The sequence below is a fragment of the Ornithorhynchus anatinus genome, chromosome 2 (assembly GCF_004115215.2).
Source record: "Ornithorhynchus anatinus isolate Pmale09 chromosome 2, mOrnAna1.pri.v4, whole genome shotgun sequence".
NCBI classification, from domain to species: Eukaryota; Metazoa; Chordata; class Mammalia; order Monotremata; family Ornithorhynchidae; genus Ornithorhynchus; species Ornithorhynchus anatinus.
In genome coordinates this window covers 85,040,332-85,064,420 of record NC_041729.1, presented here as the reverse complement: position 1 = coordinate 85,064,420, position 24,089 = coordinate 85,040,332, and positions in this window count along the sequence as shown.

Here is a 24,089-nt window from a genome sequence, read left to right as displayed (position 1 = left end):
ACTTCCAAACAAGCCCCACTAGCAGGGAGTTCCTAGAAGAAAGCTTCCCCTTCCTCACCTCTGCCCAGGTTCCCCCTTTATCCAAATAACAAAAAACATTTTTTGAATGCACTGGTAGGTAGAGCCTTGGGGAATGATAAAAGGGAAAAGGATGTGCCAGAAAGTATGGCCTAGGAAAAGACCACAGGCCTGTGAGTCAGAGGAGCTGGGTTCTAATCCTGCCTCTGCCACTTTTCTGCTATGTGATCTTGGGCAAGTCACTTCATTTTTCTGTGCCTCAGTTCCCTCATCTGTAAAATGGAGATTAAGACTGTGAGTCTCAAGTGGGACAAGGATTGTGTCTAACCTGATTATATTGTCACATTACCTTAGCACACAGTAAGCATTTGAATTCCATAAAAATGGCAGTTGTCAGCATCCTCTCTATTATCAGCATTAGAAAAATGAAAACTACGACTCAGCTTTTTCTTGACCCAGTGAAATCCCCATTTCCTGCTTCTCAATCATTCAATCATATTTATTGAACACTTACTGCTTATAGAGCACTATACTAAGTCCTTGGGAGAGAACAATATAACAGAATTTGTAGGCACATTCCCTGACCACAGTGAGCTCACAATCTAGGAGGATCATGATCATGATCATCATCACTATAAATATTTAACACTTAATATGCACAAGCACTGTACCATGCCTATATTTTGGGAAGATTTTGTCAAGCTTCGGCTTATGCATAGCCATTGGGATGGCAAATAATTTGCCCCACTTGGTACCAACTGGACGAAAGACACTTCACTACCCCAAATCTCCGGGGGTTGAAAGTGTAAGAAGGTAGTAAGCCAATGCCAATATTTGTACAAGAGAGTTGCTTCATGGTAGCTTACATAAATAACAACTGTTAGATGATGAGGCCACAGTTTAAGTGAGGTGCTTTAGAACCCTTTCAAGAAAGTATGGCCAACATTTTGAGAAGAGAAATTGCAGAGAAGAAAAGACAAGTAAAACCAGCCCAAGAAGGAGTGGTTTTCCTTATTCAAGCTACTAGGACATTTTAGGATGAATTTGGTTTCTTTGTCAATAATGGAATCTTCCCTATCACTCTCCCCTTTGCCCCAAAATCCCAGATGTTGCCATATTTTCCTCAAAGAGACCTTGGGAAACAAAAACAAGCCTCCACTTGCCTGACGTGCTACTTTTACCTGAACAGAAGATGAGTTCCATGCAGCAAGGTATTTCTCTCTGCTTAAAATATACTGGGGTAAAAGGGAGCCAGGGTGAGCTAATTTAGAATTTTATCAGTCAACACCCTTTTCCAGTCACTCTCCCCAAACAAAGCCTTAGGGTGACCATGGAGCCAAGCATTTGGTAATTGGCTTCTTCTGGTAATCAGGCAATAAAGCTTTGTATTTGCACTTCAGACCCAGTGGCCTGAAATATCACTTTGGAAACTTTTGAATTTTGTGTTGGTACTGTTTCCAATTTATATTATTGATCAGGTCTTGGTTTGAGCCATTATTCTTTTTGTAAATCTAGTGTAGATATGATTACTGAAAATTTCACAGAATTACCAACCGAATCAAACTAGAGTTTCCAAACTTGCAATTCCCTTTGGTTCCTCTGAATATAGGGCAGTCTACTTTAGTCCTGCTTTGGTGTTCTATAGCTAGAGTGGTCCCAATCTCAAACTCATGAAGCAAAATTTTCTGACTCTAATACTATGAATATCTTTTGATTAGAATTGTAATACTCTATAGTTGAAGCCAACTATATGTCTATACTCATTTACATTTAGTAAATCAATTAATGTTATTTATTGAGTGCTTACTATGCAGAACACTGTACTAAGTGGTTCGAAGAGTACAACACAACAGAGTTAGTATACAGGTTCCCTGCCCACAATGAGCTACAGGCTAGAGGGACTCTAGCTCAGGGGCTGAGGATGAAGCAATTGTACATAAATCCTAGGGGGTTGAGAGTGAAGCAAATATTAATTGCCTAAAGGTCACAGATCCAAATACATATATGACCCAGAAGGGAGAGAGAGCTGGGGAAAAGAGGGCTTAGTCAAGGAAGACCTCTTGGAGGACATGTGACTGTAATAATCCAGTGAAGGTGGGGAGAGTGGAGGTCTGGTGTATATGAAGGGGGAGGGAGTTCCAGGCTAGAGGAAGGATGTGTAAAAGGGGTAGAGAGCAAGATAGACAAAACTGGGGCACAGTTTGTATTAGTGAGTATTTTGAGTAGGTTTAGAATGTCAGTGGTTTTGAGTGACTGATGTCTACAAATCTATATGGAATTTGCAGATTTGGGAAATCTTGGTAGTTTTTGACATATGATGATACCCTGTATTTTGGAGAAGCTTTTATTAGGGAAAATGAGTCTTCTAATAAAGCATTATATACTAGAGATGAGAGATAAAAATGATTCTTCATTTTCTAATTACTCAATTTTGATATTCCAACAAGAGCATATTTTTACACTCTTGGGTTTGAAAGACAAGATACTGCTCAGACACACCTGAATGCAATATAATTTTATATCAAAGATCAGAGATCAAATAATGAAATAAATGTTAAAATATTTTTATCATTAGGCTTACACCAGATTTATGATACTCACTAAAATACAGTAGCTAAACTAAATTCACAGCCGCCTACATCCAAAAAAAAAATTAAACCTGAAAGCTTATAATATTGTTTTTATGAAAGAGAAATGGATCATCGTCAGAGAATGAAGTATGGGACCAAGAATCCGGAGGGATCTAAGGCTCTATTTTTGGTATCACCACAGCCATTCTGACTGGTCTTTAAATAATTGCTTTGAACCAGCTTTAGTTTAACTGAGAGAAGAAAAGAAGAGAGAATAATGGAAAAGTGTTTGCTCTCCAAATCCCTCAATTGACTTTCCTAAAACCAGGATATGGCAAATCATCTTAAGGATGATATTTCCTTCTATGAATGGTGTGCATAAATACACCTGTCATCTACAGCACAATTATATTGTCAATGTGGGATGGATTGCTGAATGCATAGTGTTTTTTTCAGCCAGACCCATGTGCAAGGAAAAGATCTCTTAAGTACTGCTGTTTTCTTCCATAAAAGTACTCTCTCTGTGTCTCTGGCTTGCCCCTTCTTTCCCCCTCCCTTGCCCAACACAGGAACTGCATAAGGAGACAACAAGAAAATACCCAGGGTATTCTAAAGGGAATGTCAACGGAAGAAGGAAACAGAAGAAGGAAAGAGAAAATGTGGAAGGCCTAGATGTAATAAAATCAGATCAGGCGAGACAGAAAAACAAAGCCATTTTTTCTCCGTTTTACAGGTGAGAAAACCAAGGCACAGAGAACGCGAGTGCCCTGCTCAAGATCACATGGCAGGCAAGGGAGAGAACTGGGACTTCAAACAAGATCCCCTGATTTCTAGTCCTATGGTCTTTCTACTAAGATCATTCTGAATTCCATTCTAGAGGAGTTTAGGTAATTCAGACCTATGGAAATTGTTTTTTGTGGCGACACAGATGGGAGCAGAGAGAAAAGAAAATTAGGCTTTCATGCAAAACTCAAATGGATAGTATGGCCAAGATGGCTAAACTGCCTAGCTGGGTTCAAACTGGTTTGAACTAGGGCTCGTTGCTCCAGGGCTTCTATAGACCACTTATTTTAAAAAGAACAATACGTGGTTTTCATCTTGGGCCAGTCTATGTGAATATACAAATACATGGTTAAAGTTTGAGTACACTCTTAATCATATCCAAATAAAAAATTTTTTCTAAACATTTTCCCTTCCATATGGGATTGAAAAAGATGGAAAGGATTTAATGTCCACATTATAATCATCCTAATGTGCTTTGAAAAGAGCTTCAAGTTCTTAATATTAACTGCACTGCAACTTGAAGGAAAATTCCAATATACAATTTGAGTCTCCACATTATTGAATGGTGTGCATAAATACACTTGTCATCTACAGCACAATTATAATGTCAGTGTGGGATGGATTGTTGAATGCATAGTGTTTTGTTTTTTTCAGCCAGACCCATGTGCAAGGAAAAGATCTCCTAAGTCCTGCTGTTTTCTTCCATAAAATTACTCTCTGTCTCTGGCTTGCCCCTTATTTGCCCTCCTCTGTCCCACACAGGCAATGTATAAGGAGCCAACCAGAAAATACACAGTGTAATCTAGAGGGAATGTCAACTGAAGAAGGATGAAGAATTCACATCCACAATGAAAATGTGATGATTCTGCAATGTATATGTGTGTGTGTGTGTGTGTGTGTGTGTCTAGTCATATCACCCAGAAATGTAAAACTAAATAACAGTGACAATGTCTACTTCCTTAGTAGTCCAAACATAATAATAATAATAAAGGTATTTATTAAGTGTTTAATATTTGTCAAGCACTCTTCTAAACAGTGGGGTAGATATAAGCTCATCAGGCTGGAGACAGTCCTTGTCCCACAAGGGGCTCACAATCTTAATCCCCATTTTGCAGATGAGGTAACTGAAGCACAGAGAAGTGATTTGCCCAAGGTCATACAGCTAAGTGGCAGTGCCAGGATTAGAACCCACGTCTTTCTGACTCCCAGTCCCGTGCTTTATCCACTAGGCCATGTGTCAGCTCATAACTACCAACGTGATCTTCTGCTTATCAAATTAGATGAAATATTATCAAAATGCCATCTAATTGCTTATATCATTATTTGGTAGTGGGTCTTGAAAGGTGAGTCAGTCACTATAAATGTTGAGGATGCACCAAATGGGATATGCCCAAAACTAGCTAACAATTCAGCCAATATCAGTGCTTCTCTTCAACAGGTGAACTGTGTTGAATACAAATATATATATATATATATACATATATATATATATATATATATACACATATATAGCCTTGTCGTCTATTATGGCTTAATGGAAAGAGCACAGGCTTGGGAGTCAGAGATTGTGGGTTCTAATCCCGGATCTGCCACTTATCAGCTGTGTGATTTTAGGCAATTCACTTGACTTCTCTGTGCCTCAGTTACCTCATCTGCAAAATGGGGATTAAAAATGTGAGCCCCATCTGGAACAACCTGATGACCTTGTTTCTACCTGAGCACTTAGAACAGTGCTTGGCACATAGTAAGTACTTAACAAATACCATCATCATTATTATTATTACCCAAGTCAAACATCCTCCTGATCATCACTACGACTTCCCCACAATAGTTGCAACAAGAGCTTCCTAGCCAGGGAAAGACTTAAAGGCCCAAGTAAAGATCAGATCAATTCCCCTCATTATGTGTAGATCCTCTGCCTCCAAACCCTGGTCTTACTTCCATGATCTCCAATTACAAAAGTAGTCATATAGTAAGGTGAACTGTGTTGAATATCAATGGCAACAATATGCATGGAGAAAGACGTTTGTCTTGAGCTTGACCCTCTGAGGGGGAAATTGTATTTTACAAAGTAAATTATGGTTATTTTTAGTGTTAATAAAAGCTATGCAACAGAATGTCCTTCAGGAATGCATAGGAGTGTGATTTTAGAGAATCTCTGGTAGCATTTGATCTATCGAGATATCTGTCTTACTTAGATCAGCTTTTCAGAAGTAATGAAGAAGCTTATTAAAGTTGTCTGATCTTCTTCATAAGCTTTTTATGGGACTGATTAAGAGCCTTGGCAGAAATACGTTATGGTTGAAGGAGTAAATTGACTCTTTGTTGCAATAGCTTTATTAATTAATCCTACTAGAAATCTTGATTTGTCTTAGTCTTTCAATATTTATACAGTTTTTGCATATAGTATTCTAATGTGACTATTCTGAACTTCCTCAGCTATCAAACAGAATTTAATAAGCACCCTCATATATATGCTGCTGTACAAGGGGCCAAATGCAACAAGCTGAACAGAGCCAATATATCCTCCAAGAGTTGATTTGTGAAACAAGGATGATGACATGAACAGATTTGGCACCCCCTAACCCCACCAGTACACATAGCCTAGTGGAGAGAGCCAGGCCTGGGACTTCAAAGGACTTGGGTTCTAATCCCGCCCCTGCCACTTGTTTGCTGAGTGACCTTGGGCAAGTCACTTCTCTTCTCTGTGCCTCAGTTACCTCATATATAAAACAGGGATTAAGACAGTGACAGTCATTTGGACAGGGACTATGTCCAACTTGATGATCTTGTATCTACCCAAGGGCTTAGAATAGTTCTTGACACATAAGTGCTTAACAAATACCATTATTACTATTATCATTAATAATAATAAAAGCTATGTGATGGTTTCCAGAGCTATCATAATGGGAGAGTCCAGGGCATAACCAGAGTGGGTTAGGGGTAGGAGTGGAAGGTTGGTTGGGAGGAGAGAATGACTCTTTGCAAGAGCTGCTCCTCCCATTCCCAGGACACTGGGAAGCAGCGTAGCCTATTGGAAACAGTCAAAGCCAGGGAGTCAGAGGGCCTGGAATATAATCCCACTTTGCCACTTATTATATGACCTTGGGTTAGGCATTTAAATTTTCTGGGCCCCACTTTCCTATTTTGTAAAATGGAGATTAAATACCCCTTCTCCCTCTTACTTTCTTTGTGAACCCCATGAGGGATAGGGATACTTATCTGAACTGATTACTTTGTCTCTATCTCAACTCTTAGTAAAGTACTTGACCCATAGTAAGTACTCAACAAATACCATAATTATTTTAAATTTTAAAAAATTTACAAAATTTAAATCCTCCCACATTTTTATTTTTTCCACAGTAATGAAATTGAAGATCTGGGCACTGGTGTTCCTAAATTTCCCAGCATTCTGGCCTCATTGCACATTGGGTGGCTAGCTAGACAGTTAAACTCAAAGCCACAACTTCATTCAGACATCAATCTTGAGTTAAAAAAAAAAACCAAAACTTAGAGAATGACAAATCTTTATTTGGCTAAAAGCAAGATCATATGGAGTCATCTGGATGAGGTGAAAGGGTATCTTCCCAACTCATGAATCTGAAGTTTCTGGTAGGATTTAAGAATTGCTCTGGTTTCCAAGATAGAAGTTGCCCAAATAAAACACTGTTTCAAAGCTCATACTTTGTCGCTAGAATGAATGAAGCATTAATTACCTTACCATCTGACTGACTGAATCAAAAGAACAAGTTGATATATTAGGCTATTGTCAGTTCAGCCGACATGAGTCAAAAAGACATAACCAGTGATTCATCTGGTGTTCTTTGAGTATCCAGCAAAATCATCCTATGAATGGAATGAATTTTTTTTGCATTTAACACAATTACATTCAAACTAAACAAGTTAAGTCTCAGGTATGCCTTAAAGGAAAAAATGGTCATGGTAATGCCTTGGAAAAAAGGGGTGGTGGGTTGCAAATCCCTGACTGAGAACATGAATTCCAGAGATAGCAAAAGACCCATAACTGTTTCGTTGTATCTACCCACCACTGAAAAATTAAGTAAGCTCCTTTTGCCCTTTCAGATCTTTGTGGACAGAGATCATGTACCTACTCTTTTGTAGTGTATTCACCCAAGTGTCAAATAGAGTGCTGTGCATACCACAAGTGCTTGATAAATACCATTGATTGGTTGATTACAAGACACTGAAAATATTCTGTGGATTTGGACTGTGACAATGTAGATAATTAAATGCAAGCCCAACAATAGGTCTGGATTTTCCAAGCAAATGAACTAAATGAAGTCTCTGGATGTAGTAGACCTAGTATTAGTACCACAAGTTATGTATTGCAGGTATTTGATAGCCAGATATATAAATTATAATGCAGGCTATACTGTTGATCCCATTGCAAAATGTTTTGTGAAGGTAATCAATCAACAGTATTTACTGAATACCTAAATTAAGCACTTGAGATAGGACAGTAAAATAGTAGGCATGATTCCTGCCATCAAGGAGTTTATAGTCTAGCAAGGGAGACAGACATTAAAATGAATTACAGTTAGCAAGAACAGAATAGAAAAATAAGAATATAATTGCTATGGGGGAGAGAGGGTGAGTACCTAAATGCTTAGGTGATGTGGAAGTACTGAAGTAGAAACTGGAGGGAGGGTTTTGAAGTGGGAAGAGTATAGATTAATAAGGGAAGGTCTTAAGGAGGAGACAAGATTTCAGGAAAGCTCTGAAGATGAGGAGAACAGTGGTAATAGTAGCAACAATTACTGAGTGTTCATTTGGTACAGTGTACGGCATTAGTCTGCTTGGAAGGTTCAGAAGTGACTAGATCCCTACCCACAGGGAGCTTATATTCTAAGTGGGGAGGAATACCTAAAAATATTTACAACATTTTCAAAACAAATGAAGCGGCCATATATGTGTGAGTGCTAAGCAAGATATAAGTTGGTACATGCTTGAGATGGCTTTCAGGAGAGAATTGAATGTAGGGAGAGCTGTGGTCTGATGTAGGGAGGGAGGGTGTACCAGTGCAAGGGAACAGTGCAACAAGAAGACGGAAGTGAGAGAGTTGAGCGCAAAGTACAACTAAAAGACTGGCTTGGAAGGACAGAAGATAGTGAGTTGGAGAATAACAGGAGAAGAGAGCAAATAAATAAGTTTAGAGCCTTGAAGCCAACTGTGAGGAGTTTTTCTTTGATGCAATGAGGCACAGAGAGCCTGGAGAAGGTTTTCAGGTGAGGAGAGATGTGGGCTGAGCTATATTTTAGGCAGATGATCCTTGCAGCAATATATAATATAGATTGAGGTGGGGAGAGGTTGGGGGCTAGAATACCAGCCAAGAAGCTAATGCAGTATCTACCTGGGCAGGAGCAGGACTTGTACCAGAAGGGTAGTAACTTAGGTGGAGATGAGGGGACAGATTTGGAAGATGGCATAGGAAAATCTGGTAGAATTTGTTAGTGGACTGAATGGGTGGGATTGTTGAACAGGAGCAAAGATTCAAGGATGACACCAAAGTTGGCGGCTTCTGGGACAGAGAAGAGGACAGCAATCCAATTTGAAATGTAAAAAGTAAGGAAAAGAGTAGGTTTACAGGGAAAGATGAGGAGTTCTCTTTTAGACTTACTCAGTTTGAGATACTGACAGGATATCTAAGTGGAACATCCTGGAGATAAGAGGAAATGGGGGACTACAAGTTGGATGAGAAGCCAGAGAGAGAGAAGTAGCATGGTCTGCCAGATGTAAAAGGAAAAGCAATTATAAGCAAAAGGGAGAACATGAGCAAGAGATAAGTGTCTTTAAATTGTAAATTTCTCTAGGCTGCAAACTCCTAGTGGGCAGGGAACATGTCTACCAATTCTGTTCACAACAAGTGACCTAATGGATAGAGCCCAGGCCTGGGAGTCAGAAGGAACTGGGTTCTAATTCTGACTCTACCACTTGGCTATGTTACCTGGGACGAGTCACTCAACTTCTCAGTGCCTCATTTATCTCATGTATAAAAATGGGTATTAAGACTGAATGCCATGCGGGACATGGACTGTGTCCAACCTGATTATCTTGTATCTACTCCATAACTTAGTACAGTGACTTACACATAGTACATGCTTAGCAAATATCATAAATAACAGAAAAGAAACCCCCCCAAAAAAACCACTTAGCATAGTGATCTGCACACAATACATGCTCAATAAACATGGATTGAAAAATAAGAACAAGGCACAGTGAGCAGGTTGGAGCTTGTTTGACAACTCAGTCGTATTGTACTCTCCCAAGCATTTAGTACAGTATTCTGCACACAGCAAATACTCAATAAATATCACTGATGATGATGATGCAGAAGAATGGAGACTGTAAGGTGGAATGTAGTGAAAGGAGAGAGGATAAGTAAGGTGAAAAGAGCTGAATGCCTTAAAGTTGACAGTCAAGAGTTTTCACCTGATTCAGAAGTAAAACCTGACCTAAAGTGCTGAAGACCATGTGTTGTCTGAAATTAATTTATTTTCTTGTAAAAACAAATGCTTAATAATGGAAAGCACATTGTTCATAAAAGAGAAGAGTCCAAGGGGAGCTGTATTGTGGGATTTCATTATATAATAGTAAAAACACATATTCAACCTTGATGGCCTCCAAAAAAGGACAGAAAATTCCCCAAATTCTTGAATATGTCATTCTCAATTTACATAAATCTAATTAAGGAGGAATCAATTTGACTTTGAACATAATTATAAAATGCTTTTCTTGGAATACTTTAACTGCTTTTCCATTAAAGTTCTACAAAGCTAAAATGCCAGTCCCCTGCTTTTACAGCCATGGAAGAGGCATAAACTAAGAACAAATGAAGTAACAAAAAATGAAAATCCAAACGAAACAATACGGAACAATGTCACTCATGCCTAAGTAGCATAGTTTATCTTAGAAGAAACCTATCTGTGTTTTTGTATAATAAAATCATTCTTGGAAAGTGAACCTCAAATTCAATTTATTTCTCACAGACCAAGTAAATACAGAAGGGCTGCAAATCTACCCTTTTTAAATCCCTATGATTTTATTTATTTCCATTCTGTGCATTAAAAAAAAAAAAACTGAGGAGCAATGCTTTTGTTCCTTTGGGGCATAAAGGGAAAAGAATGGTTTGCATATACTTTGGATGAATGAGTAATTCCAAATTGCTATTTATATAAAGGAAACTGAATAATGTATAGGCAAGAAATGAGGGTCAAGATAAAAATTACCTTTTTTTAGCAACTTGTTCTCATCTGAGTGTAATTTAAAATTCAGTCCTACCTAGTCCTGCTCTCCTACTTGGTTTCTGAGGCTACTGAAGATTCAGAGTAACCCATTAAGTCGAGATAGATACCGTTAGAGGTGAAGGTGTATGTCAGGCTCAGTAATATCTTAATAAGCCTCTTCTACCCTTCCAATCTGTTGACTCTGGACCAAACCACTAAGTGAAAGTAGAGGGAGGAAGTAAGGGAGAGTAACCATCAGGGTGATATTACAAACCTCTGGTGGTCTTCCCCATGGACAGAACCTCATTAGGCAACTCTCACTAAGAAATAACTTGGGAATATCACAAGCTTCCTGTCCAGTCAGAAAGACTGCCTATGTTAGAAGTCTTTCAAATGACAGGCAGTCATCCTGATTAGAATTCTTCAGAAAACACAAATTGCCAGCAAGTCTTTTGCTTCACTGGGGTAACCTCCACATAAGCTCTCTAGGGTATTTCTGAATCTGGCAGTGGATACTTGTGAAAGTTTCTTATACCAATTCCTTGGGCATAAGTTTCTAGTCAACACACTGCTGGCTGAGATAGTGTAGGAACATCCCAAGGGAAGTTAGAGGAAATTAGACTTCAGTACTAAATTAGGTTCAAGTACATGTCTCTGCTCATATGTATGAGTAATAATGAAGAAAAGAGAAGTGTGAAATCCCACCACTGACGATATCAACAGTATTTTTCTGCACAATTAGAATCCAAATCAGATTTACTCATGGGAGTAAAGAGAGGGCAACATGTTTTTCCCTCATTATACTGTCAATCTTGATACCTGCCAGAGGTGTGGGTTTTTTTTAATGGTACTTGTTAAACCCTTGCTACATGCCAGGCCTTATACTAAACACTGGAGTAGATACAAGATAATCAGGATGAACACAGCCTCTGTCCCACATGGGGCTCACACTCTAAGTAGAAGGGAGGAGGACTTAATCCTCATTTTACAGATAAGTTAATTGAGGCATAGAGAAGTTAAGTGACTTGCCCAAGACCATACAGCAGGCAAGTGGTGGAACTGGGATATGAACCTAGGTCCTCTGACTCTTAGGCCCCTGATCTTTCCACTAGGGCACACTCCCTCCCTTAGGAAGCAGCTTCTTGTTTAAGGAAAGAGGAAATGAAATCAGCTGATAAACAATTACTCATTAGCAACCTGGGATGCATACCAATGAACTAAGATGAGGACAGGGAAAGGAAATAAAAAATGAAAGTAAAATTTTGGAAAGGGCTCTTCAACCTTACAGCATTCTCATTTGTGTTTTACAAATGGTTTAGGAACTCTACTCAAAGATGTGTAGGTCATCTTTGAAAAAGAAAAAGAAAGGAAGATACACACACACACACACACACACATATACCATCTCTCATATAGGAATGGTATTGGGAATAATAATGATGGTATTTGTTGAGCGCTTATTATGTACCAAACACTGTTCTAAGTGATGGGTTAGATACAAGGTAATCAGGTTGTCCCAAGTGGGCCTCCCAGTCTTAATCTCCATGTTACATGAGTTAACTGAAGCACCGAGAAGTTAAGTGACTTGCCCAAGGTCACACAGCAGACAAGTGGTGGAGGTGGGATTAGAAACCATGTCCTCTGACTCCCAAATCCATGTTCTTTCCACTAAGCCAGGATGCTTTTCAAGGCAAGACATGGGTATCATTACTTCAGAAAAGGCTACAACAAGTGAAGGGAGAAGATGACGGAGTTTAGCATTTAGAATGCTGTAATAAGATCACAGCAACATATAAAAATGATTGAATGAATCTTTTAGGGAATGATGAATGAATCCATCAATTGAGCACTTGAGAGAGCATAGTACAACAGAATTGGTAGACAATTTCCCTGCCCACACAAGCTTACAGTTTAGAAGGCAGCAAAAGAGGTCCTACATCACCTTCCTCTTCCTCAACTATAAGGCATGTCCCCCAAACTTAACTGCTGAGAAAAAATGAGAAGTGCAATATGAGGAAAGTTCACAAGAAAGAGTAACAAAAACATTGAACACAAATAGCCAAGAAATCTCTTACTTCACTTCCATCATTTGAAAAAAGGCTAAATCCATTCATTTAAAATCATTACTGTGAAATGATCCTAAACTGAAAAGCAATGTTTATCCAACACTACATCTTTACGGCCAAGTTGAAGATGTCCAATTAACCCCTCTATTTGTATTTGAAATGTGGACTCACATTCAGCACTAGAGATGCAAGCTGCTACTTACTGTTGTTAATGAAAGGAAGGCAACACTTAAAAACCCATTTTTGAAATGACTAGATTTCCCTGCCCGCTAACGAAATAATCATCTATTGTATCTGGACAACAGTGACAAAATACTCTTAATCCAACATTGTTCTGGCCAGCTCTACAGATCTCTTTATGGAGCCTTTTCACTGTCCATTAAGTTTCTATAGGGCAACTTCAGGAGCATGAAGGGATATTTAACATTTACTACACCACATGTTTTGAAATGATATTATATTCAAACACTTGGTGTCTCTTCTACTCCGGAGGGTTCCACAAATTAGATAAAGGAAGAATATTGCACTCAATGAAGGGGGCAATTGAGACTAATGAAGTTCTAATTTCAATGAACATATCCTCTCTTGGTGGTGTAGTTTTAAAATTTTTATTTGAAATTTGTTAGCTTGGGCATGAGGTGTTTACCTTAAGTGAGCAATATGTTAAGCTGGATTCTCTGATATTTTGAACACAAAATTGCCTCACAGGGATTGCAGGAGGCACATACAAACTAAGTGCAAAGAATTATTCCATGAGCATTATGAAAGACTCATGAAGCCCCCAACCAAACAGTGAAAACAGTAGATCCCTCCCCCTGTTCCACGTATCAGCTCTCCTGTGTCATTTCCTTGGGGCTTCATCTGTCAACCAGGGCTAGGAAATCAGGAGGGGCTCAAAACCTGAGTAACTTACACCTACAATCTTCTATCTCATCAAACCTCCAAGTTACATCACAGGAACCCCTGCCCTGTAATAACACTAATAGCAATAATACTAATAATGATATTTAAGTTCTTACTATGTGCCAAGCACTGTCCTAAGTGTTGGGCACAGATATAAGTTAGTTAGGTTGTACACAGACCCAGTCCCATATGGGGCTCACAGTTTTGAGTAAGAAGAGATACTGAATCCCCATTTTTACAGCTGAGAAAATTGAGGCACAGACAAGTTAAAAGACTTGTCCAAGATCACAAGATGCAGAGCTGAGACTAGAACCCAGGTCCTCTGACTCCCAGAGCCATGTTCTTTCATTCATTCATTCAATGATATTTATTGAGCATTTATTGTGTGCAGAGCACTGTACTAAGCACTTGGAATGTACAATTGGGCAACAGACAGAGACAATCCCTGCCCAACAAAGGGCTCACAGTCTAAGCGGGGGAGACAGACAACAAAACAAAACAAGTAGTCAGGCATCAATACCATGCACTGCTTATCTTGTGGCAAGCATTTCTTTAAACTGGGAGTCATGGCTGTCAGACAACAATCCTTACGATCTTGTTTAGTGCCTGGTAAATCGTGTCCCAAAGGTGTAGCTATTCACTGTTCACAATGATAGTGGATGATGAGATTTCTTGCTGTAGTAAGACTGCTGTGATGCTGCAGCAAAGTTCCTTTCAAGTGTCTTAATCCTGAAAGAGTTTAACATTCACTCCTCTGGATCACTTTGAGATTCATTGATTGTATCACAGAGGGAAAGTTTGAATTGTATAAAGTGATGATGAGGCCAACACTCTGCAGTCAATCATATTTACTGAATGCTTCCTGTGTGCAGAGCACTGTACTAAGTTTTTGGGAGAGTAACAATAAGACATTTTTACTGGCCAAAATGAGCTAGCAACCCTAATGTGAACTTCCTTCAGGTTCTGTTGTCAAGTATCTTCTAGATCATGACCTAATGGCTAAACAATGTGTACACTATGAACTATCTATCCCATTCTGTAATGCTAATAATGGTGGTATTTGTAAAAACACTTGCTATCCCCCAAACATTCTACTAAGTGCTGAGCTAGGTACAGCACAGTCAGATCAGACACCTGTCCCTGTTCCACATGGGGCACACAGTCTAAGTAGAAGGGAGAACAGGTATTGAATCCTCCACTTTACAGATGAGAAAAACTGAAGCCCATAGAAGTAAAATGACTTGCCCAAGGTGACACAGTTGGCAAGTGGCAGAGTCAAGATCAGAACCCAGGTCTTCTGATCCCTGGACCATGATATTTACTGTAGGTGGAAGAGAGCATTGAAAATCTCAGTCTGCTGGTGGGACACCCAATATTTTTCAAGTATTTATTGTATTTATTGAGCACTTACTGTGTGCAGAGCACTGTACTAAGCGCTTGGGAGAGATCAAGTGCAACTTTACACTACTTCATTTAGTCTGTCTTCGCCCCCCTTCCCCGCACCCGTAGACTGTGAGCTCACTGTGGGCAAGGATTGTCACTGTTTATTGCTCTAATGTACTTTCCCAAGTGCTTAGTACAGTGCTCTGCACACAGTAAGAGCCCAATAAATATGGTTGAATGAATATCAGACTATTTTTGTGTGCATTGGGTATGAATAAGGTAGCCATCATCTAACATTATTTAAGGTAGTCTATTAATCAGTTGGACTGCTACTTGCCTGATGGTATGGGCAAGTAAAATCCAGTCAGTGGCCACTCTAGGGTCTGTTGACGTACTTGGGTCAGACAAGCCGAACTTTTTGGAGCTAATATTCTACTTGTCTGTGCAACACTATCTCTACAATGTATGAACTTGAAGGCCTAAACCTTGTCATGAATGTCAGAAGGTATTCCAAAATAGGACCCCCATACTCACTGGCTGAGGCTTTTCCAGGAATCACTGGCTTTTCTCAAGCCTCCAAGCAGATGCCTGATTGAAAACAGGTTTATTTCCAGCACATGCAAATAAACTGAGATCCTTACACCTGCTTAGCCAATAAAATTTCAGAATTGGACTAAGGGTCACAGGAAGCAGAGTGGCTTAGTGGAAGGAGCATGGGCTTAGGAGTCAGAGATCGTGGGTTCTAACCCTGGCTCCACCACTTGTCCGCTGTACCACTTTGGGCTAAACCACTTCATTTCTCTGAGTCTCAGTTACTTCATCAGTAAACGGGGATAGAGACTGTGAGCCCCATATGGGACAACCTGATTACTTTGTTTCTACCTCAGTGCCTTGAACAGTGCCTGGCACATAGTAAGTGCTTAACAAATACCATTATTATTATTATTATAGGAAGCAGAGGATTTTAAAGATGCCCAGGTCATTTTTCTAAAAAAAAAAAAAAAAAAGAAAAAGAAAAAAATTCAGTCCTTGTCTCCCACTTCTTAAAACCTCCAATGGGGGCCCATCCACCTCTGCTTCAAACAAAAACTTTTTACCATAGTTTTAAGACACTCAATCAGTTTTCTCCCTCCTACCTTACCTCACTGATCTGCTTCGATAATTCAGCCTATACACTTCACTCGAACACTAACCCAACTGTATCTCAATCTCACGTATCTTAATGTTGGTATTTGTTAAGCGCTTACTATGTGCCGAGCACTGTTCTAAGCGCTGGGGTAGACACAGGGGAATCAGGATGTACCACGTGGGGCTCACAGTCTTAATTCCCATTTTACAGATGAGGTAACTGAGGCACAGAGAAGTTAAGTGACTTGTCCACAGTCACACAGCTGGCAAGTGGCAGAGCTGGGATTTGAACTCATGACCTCTGACTCCAAAGCCCGTGCTCTTTCCACTGAGCCACACGCTTCTCTTGCCACTAATCCCTTGCCTACAACCTCTGTCTGGCTGGAACTTCCTCTTTCACATTCATTCATTTTTATTGAGCAGTTACTGTATGCAGTGTACTGTACAAAGTCCTTGGGAGAGTACAATATAGCAATGAACAGACACATTCCCCACCCACAATGAGCTTACAGCTTAGATAGGACAGACATTAATATAAATAAATTACAAATATGTACATAATGTGGGTCTGGGAGAGGGGATAAATAAAGGGATCAAATCAGGGCAATGCAGAAGGGAGTGGGAGAATAGGAAAGGGAGGGTTAGTCAGGGAAGGCCTCTTGGAGGAGATATGCCTTCAATAAGACTTTGAAGATGGGGACTATACTTGTCTGTCAAATTTGAGGGGGGAGGGCGTTCCAGGCCAGAGAGAGGACATGAGCGAGGGGTCAGAAGTGAGACAGATGAGATCCAGGTACAGTGAGAAGGTTAGAATTAGAGGAATGAAGTGTATGGGGTGGGTTGTAGTAGGAAAGCAGTGAGGTGAGGTAGGAGGGGACAAGGAGATTGAATGCTTTAAAGCCAACTGTGAAGAGTTTTCATATCTAATAGTCCACTACTTTTCCCACCTTCAAAGTCCTCCTAAAATCATATCTCTTGTAAGAGGCCTTCTCCAACTAAACTATCTTTCTCCCTTTTTGGTCCCCCATTCTGTGTTACCTATGCACTTGAATCCGTACCCCTTAAGTATCTCATATTTATCCATATAGCACTTATGCACATATCCTTATTCTCTCTTATTTCCAATATCTGCAATTTGATGTCTGCCTCCCCCTCTAGAGTGTTAGCTCCTTGGGCACAGGAACTGTGTTTACCAACTCTTCTGAGTTGTGTACTCTCCCAAGTGCTTAATAAATAAATAGATTGATGGATGAATAAAGTGTCCTGCCCACAGTAAGTGCTTAATAAATAAATAGATTGATGGATGAATAAACAGGAGCAAATGTGAAGCATCAGGTGACATACACTTAATGACAGTAAAAATAGTTGTGGCAATTGTTAAGCACTTACTATGTGCGAAACACTCACCTAAGATCTGGGGTGGATACAGTGCAATCTGATCAGACACAGTCATTATCCTACACGGGGCTCAACATGTAAGGGGTAAAGGAATCTTGTGTTTAATCCCCATTTTCAATCGAAGGTCAAACAGACAAGTGACAAGATTAAAACCTAGGTCTCCTGACTCCCCAGTTCTGTGCCCTTTCCATTAGACCACAGTGCCTCAGATCAGAGGAACTATAAAAAGAAGACTATCTCATCATGACAGGAAAGTGTATGGCATAAGAGAAGCCTCTCAGAGTCCATAGGAAGGCATTAAATGTGATACCTTTAAGTGATAGCTAAAGAAGCAGTGTGGCCTAGTGGAAAGAACACGGATTTGGGAGTCAGAGGATGTGGTTTCTAATCCCACCTCCACCACTTGTCTGCTGTGTGACCTTGAGCAAGTCACTTAACTTCTCTGTGCTTTAGTTAACTCATGTGTAAAATGGAGATTAAGACTGTGAGGCCTACATGGGACAACCTGATTACCTTGTATCTGCCCCAGCGCTTAGAACAGTGCTTGGCACATAGTAAGCACATAACAAATACCATCATCATCATATCTTGACATTCAGAGATGACAACTCTGGTGGTAGAGATTTAAATTGGGGATGAGAATCAGGTTAATCCGACTAAGGAAGCTTCTCTCATGGGCTTTTCAAGCCTGATTGAAAATTCTCAGATCTTGACAGGGCCCTGGTATGAGCAAGTCTCATAAACCAGTTCAGAAAACTGGAGGGAAAATTGTCCCTTTGAGTTATCACTAATATGTGTGTAGGACTACCTTGCCTTCTCATTCAACAGCACTTTGTAAATATCAAAGGCAATCATGTTTTAGAATATTGGAATGTTTGAAATTAAACAAATATTTAGTATCTTTTTCTCCCAGAAAGCATAGATTACAAAGGTCCAAGAGAGTTCCATCTCCTCGTCCATTATGCATTAGCTGTGTAAGAACCACTGCTGCCATTGATTTCAACTGCTAGAATCTGTCATTTTAAAAGTCAATCATATAAAGAGATTTCTTCTCATTTTCTAGGAGTGACCTTTTCCATGTTTCCTTCAGTGGAATATAAATACATCATTCTATTAATTTAAATTATTTTAGAGTAAGATTTTAAGCAAAAAACTAAAATCTGAATGCAAGGTAGTAATTTTTCAATCCCTTTTACCAAAAAAAAAACCACCAAAAATCCCCTAGGAAAACATTCTATCGACTTTTCTAGTTAATAGAAAAATATGTAATGTACTTCACAGGAAAGAAGAGAAATTTCAAGAACAATTATAACTGGTAAAGAATGATCTATTTATGAGTTGAGTATTTCAACTCAGGCATAAAGGCAAACCATGTGAAATGTGATTATCCCTCATAGAATGAACTACATATGGATCTGAATTCTGTTGGGGTCAGTGAGATTAAGAAATTCTAGTTTTACTCTGCATCAAATTCTGATTCTGTCCTCAATGCCCATTTTCCTGTCATTTTGGCTTTTGGGACCATCCTTCACCTTTTAAAGTGAGAGCCATAGATTTCAGAATGAATTTTAAATTCCCCCAGCACTGACATCTATTGAGTCTTCTTATTTGAGAAATGAGCTGGCAGCTTGGAAGTATAATAACAACTAAAATAAATGAGGCTTTTTCAAAAGCCTGCACCATTTAGAAGTCTGCTTTTTTAGCAGTGCAGAAATGCCACAAATATAAGCTTTAACAGAAATGTATAGTAACTGCCTCTTAAATTGTTTCTACTTATGGGAGATAGGAGAAGTGGAGGGAGAGAACATAGATTGTGCCTATAAATACATTTTATGTAGCTACTTTTCCCTATTCCAGATTTTTGATCTCTGTTGTTTCCAGTGTACCTTCAACAAAATAAGCCCAGGACTGATAGGAAATGGAATTTTTTGACTCATCCAACCAAGGACCTATTTGTTCTTTCTTCATGTGTACATCATTCTCAACCACTCTATTGGTTTCACAGGTGCCCATGGACAGCTGCCATGCAAATATCAGAATAAGATAACTTCATTTAATCAATACTACTAATTAGAGCCACACCTCTATGGACCCAAAAACATAAGCAGTCTGTTCTTTCCCCAAACTCAGTAGGTGTTCATTAAAAGTCAACTGAAGTTGGTAATAGGAATATGGTTAAATCCTATCTCTATTAACATCAACAACCTCTTGAAGTTTCCCACGGGTATCTAATCCACCCCTCTGCTTTCTGGAACCATTCTAAGTAGTAGATATCTCTTCCATTTGATAACAGTCCATCAGCAACATAGTGGCCATTTAAAAAAAAACCAACACTCGTGACTCAGAGCAGCATTGCATTCAGGTTAGTTCTTCAAAGTCATTACTCCACTGTGCCTACGGAGATAAGTCTTACAGAATTGTAACAGAAACAGTATAAAATTGGATTTAAATAGTGATTTACATAGGCAGTGCTGAACTAGAAACTGTACAAAAAAACAAAAGGACACTGGACCCACCCTCAGGGAGTTAAAATTTAAAACAAATATGACCATGGCCATGGATGTTCTCTGGTCTGTATTCAGTAGATGATCCTGAATACAAGATACTCACCTCCCTTGTTCCTTTCTACAGCCTACCCCTCACACTCCATCCTCCACTACTAACCTCCTCACTGTACCTTGTTCTTGCTGGTCCCGACATTGACCACTGGTCCACGTCCTACCTCTGACCTGTAATGCCCTCCCTTCTCACATTCACCAAACTAGCACCCCTTCAAAGCCCTACTGAAAGCTTACTTCCTCCAAGAGGCCTTCCCAAACTGAGCCTCCTTTTTCTTCTGCTCCTCCTCCCCTCCTCATAGGCCCTACTCCCTTCCTTTGTTCTACTCTCCTCCCCACCCCACAGCACTGTGTATATATGTACATATTTACTGTGAGCCCACTGTTGGGTAGAGATTGTCTCTATCTGTTGCCCAAATTGTACTTTCCAAGTGCTTAGTACAGAGCTCTGCACACAGTAAGCACTCAATAAATACAATTGAGTGAATGAATGATTATGGTTGTGGCATCCCCTCTCCATCCCATGATCTGGTAAAATCTGTTGAGGTTGAAAGAAAAGATAGAGCATCTACAAGAGAACCTGACAACAACAATCATATGAAAAGAAGTCAGACTTGTGAATAAATGAATGTTAATCCTGCCACTTCCTCAACCATGGCTTTCTTGAAATGAAGCCCAGAAGCAACATGGCCTAGTGGAAAGAGCATGGGCCTGTGAGTCAGAGGATCTGGGTTCTAATCCTAGCTCCACCACTTACCTCCTGAGTGACTTAGAGCAAGTCACTTAACTTTGCCATACCTCAGTTCCCTCATCAATAAAATGGGTTGTAAGACTGTGAGTCCCATGTGGGAGGACTGTGCCCAACCTGATTAGCTTGTATCTAACCCAGCACTTAGTACATTCATACATACATAATACCATAAAAAAAATGACGTGAGAATTTTAGAGAAGGGCAGGTAAAGTAAATTAAAATATGGAAAATAGTTATGTGAGAAAATAGTAAACGACTGTCTATTTTGCCTAGAGAAGAGCAAGTTTAATTTAATGACTCTTCAATATATACAGATGCTTTAAAGTGAGATGTGTTTCTCCAAATCAATATAGAATGAAACATTAAGAGATGGATTTATAATGAAGAAAGAGAGAGTTTGGCCAGACAACAGAAAGGATTTTGATTTTAAGGTTGATTTTAATTGAGCCCTGGAATAGGCTGAGGAAGGTTATGGAATCAGTTGGCCTTTATAGGATAAAAACAAACATCTGCCTTCTGTAGTTTAGGAGGCACAGATCTAGACTAGAGGAATCTTGGTTCCTAGCCAACTTTGAGACCCTAATACAACTCCTCTTCAAATCTATATTTTCAGACCTAATCTTTATATGTAAAATTTGGCAACCAGGATGCTACATATACATATAAAAATCAGAGTGATATCCAGTTAGTGGAAGATCCAGGTCCATTGTTGGCCTTCTCTTCTCTCCAATCTCTTGGTCATCCTCATCCTAAAAACAAACATCTGCCTTCTGTAGTTTAGGAGGCACAGATCTAGACTAGAGGAATCTTGGTTCCTAGCCAACTTTGAGACCCTAATACAACTCCTCTTCAAATCTATATTTTCAGACCTAATCTTTATATGTAAAATTTGGCAACCAGGATGCTACATATACATATAAAAATCAGAGTGATATCCAGTTAGTGGAAGATCCAGGTCCATTGTTGGCCTTCTCTTCTCTCCAATCTCTTGGTCATCCTCATCCCTCTTTGAACATCTCCAAAATAGATTTTATCTTTGCTACCACAATTGTCAACAACCTTAATCTTGGACTTCCCCGATTCATCCACATCGCTCCAGTTGCATCATCCCAACGTTCACCCAAAGCAGATGTGCATTTAATTTTCATTCTTAGAACTCATGTAACACACCCATGTGTGTACCTACATATGTGAACATATATACATATATATTTATATGCTTGTTCTGTTCATAGATTTCCCAGTTCATTCAGTTAACTGTTGAGCATTTGAACTGATGCATTTATATGTCTCTGCTTTTTTCTTGCTCTGCTTCCTGCTTCTGCCAGATGTGTTGCTCTTGTTGAACTCCAAAGCATTTAGTACTGTGCCTAGTGCTCACTCAGTAGGTGCTCACTTAATGCCATTCATTGATTTATCCATAACCTGGCCATCCCAATGCTATGCTTCAACAACTTCCTTGAAGATCCAGCTGCTCAGCCACCATCCAATCTTTAGTACATCTAGATCCACAGTAAATGCCAGTCATGGACTGGGAGAAGGGTTCTTAATGTTGATGACAAATCTGGCATCTTCCCTTCACCACTCCTCTCCTTTGAAACTCTTTGGGGGCTTCCCACTGCACTCTGCATCAGGTCCTGAAAAGCTACATAGCCTAGTGGAAAGAGCACAGGTCTGGGAGTCAGTGGAGCTAGATTCTAATCCTACCTCTGCCACTTGTCTGCTGTGTGACCTTGGGCAAGTCAATTAACTTGTCTGGGCCTCAGTTACCTCAACTGTAAAACTGGGTATAAGAGTGTGAGCTCTCATGTGGACTCTCTTGCCCAATTACCCCAACATCTAGTACAGTGCCTGGCACATAGTAAGCACTTAACAAATACCTTTAAAAAAAAAGGTCCACCCCATTCTCTGCTTCAAAGCCCACTCACCAGTCTGATCTAAACATCCTTACCCCTTTCCTCTTCCACAGTCCTTAATTCTTCCTCTCAGGCAAATTTGCTCAAGAAAACTTTCATTGGATCAGCACTGACCCCTGAGGAAGAATTGGACTTAATTTATGAAAAAGATTCAAAACTAGGTTGAAGAATGCCTTTCTAAATCAGACTTATGCAGTCTTGAATGAAGTATGGTTTTGACAATTAACCATGGACTTTATTTTATGGCTAACCAATCCAAATGATTCAGGTTCAGAACAGGCCTCCTTTGAGAGCTAAACAACACAAATTAATCTATCAATTTAAATTTCACCTTCCACCCCTTTTGCACTTTGTGCTTCTACCTACTCTATGCTGTGAAGACTCTCCCACGGCACGGTAGATTTTTCATGGACCTCTGCTCTTTACAAGCATTAATTATTTTGCCTTTAAAGTCTTCCATAATTATCATTCTGCTTATAGAGAAAATTGAAGTTAAGTAGTGCATGATCACCCATTGATCAGTAGCAGAAATAGGCAGACGGGCAGAGATTCAACGATCGTGTGTTTAAGACAGTAAGCTCTGTTCCCTACTAGAGGATATCATGAGGCTAGTTCTTAGGTAATATTCTGAATGTTTTCCAGATTAAGGCTTTGGAATTTCCCCCACTTTTTAAGTGTCTGTGTTTCTTAATAATGTTGGTATTTGTTAAGCGCTTACTATGTGCAGAGGACTGTTCTAAGTGCTGGGGTATTTACAGGGGAATGAGGTTGTCCCACGTGAGGCTCACAGTCTTCACCCCCATTTTACAGATGAGGGAACTGAGGCACAGAGAAGTGAAGTGAATTGCCCACAGTCACACAGCTGACAAGGGTCAGAGTCAGGATATGAACCCATGACCTCTGACTTCCAATCCTGGGCTCTTTCCACTGAGCTACGCTGCTTCTCTAAATGAAATGATAATGAAAATATCAGTTTACAAGTATGAACCAGATTTGAAGGAGAGAGGTAAGTTTCCTCAATAAAGCTAGTACTGAAAACTAGAGATAGGAGCTCCTGAACAGCTGTTTGTGAGGAGGGAAAGTTGGCTTTATTATTATTCTACCTCCAGCTTGTCTTTTCCTAACCTGGTATTTGTTCTCTTGATGTTATCAGCTGATATTTATTGAGCACCTACCTGTGGTTTTCATCTCTCCAAAGGTGAACTCCAGGGTGTTCCAATATGTTCCTTCAGAAAAACAACTTATGCTATCTTATGTAAATGGTCCAGTTTAAACATCTCTCACATACTATCACCTGAATAAAAAGATGCAATGGTATGATGAGGTTGGTGGAATTTTACCAGCTGACTACTGCAAAATTTGCAGGAAAAT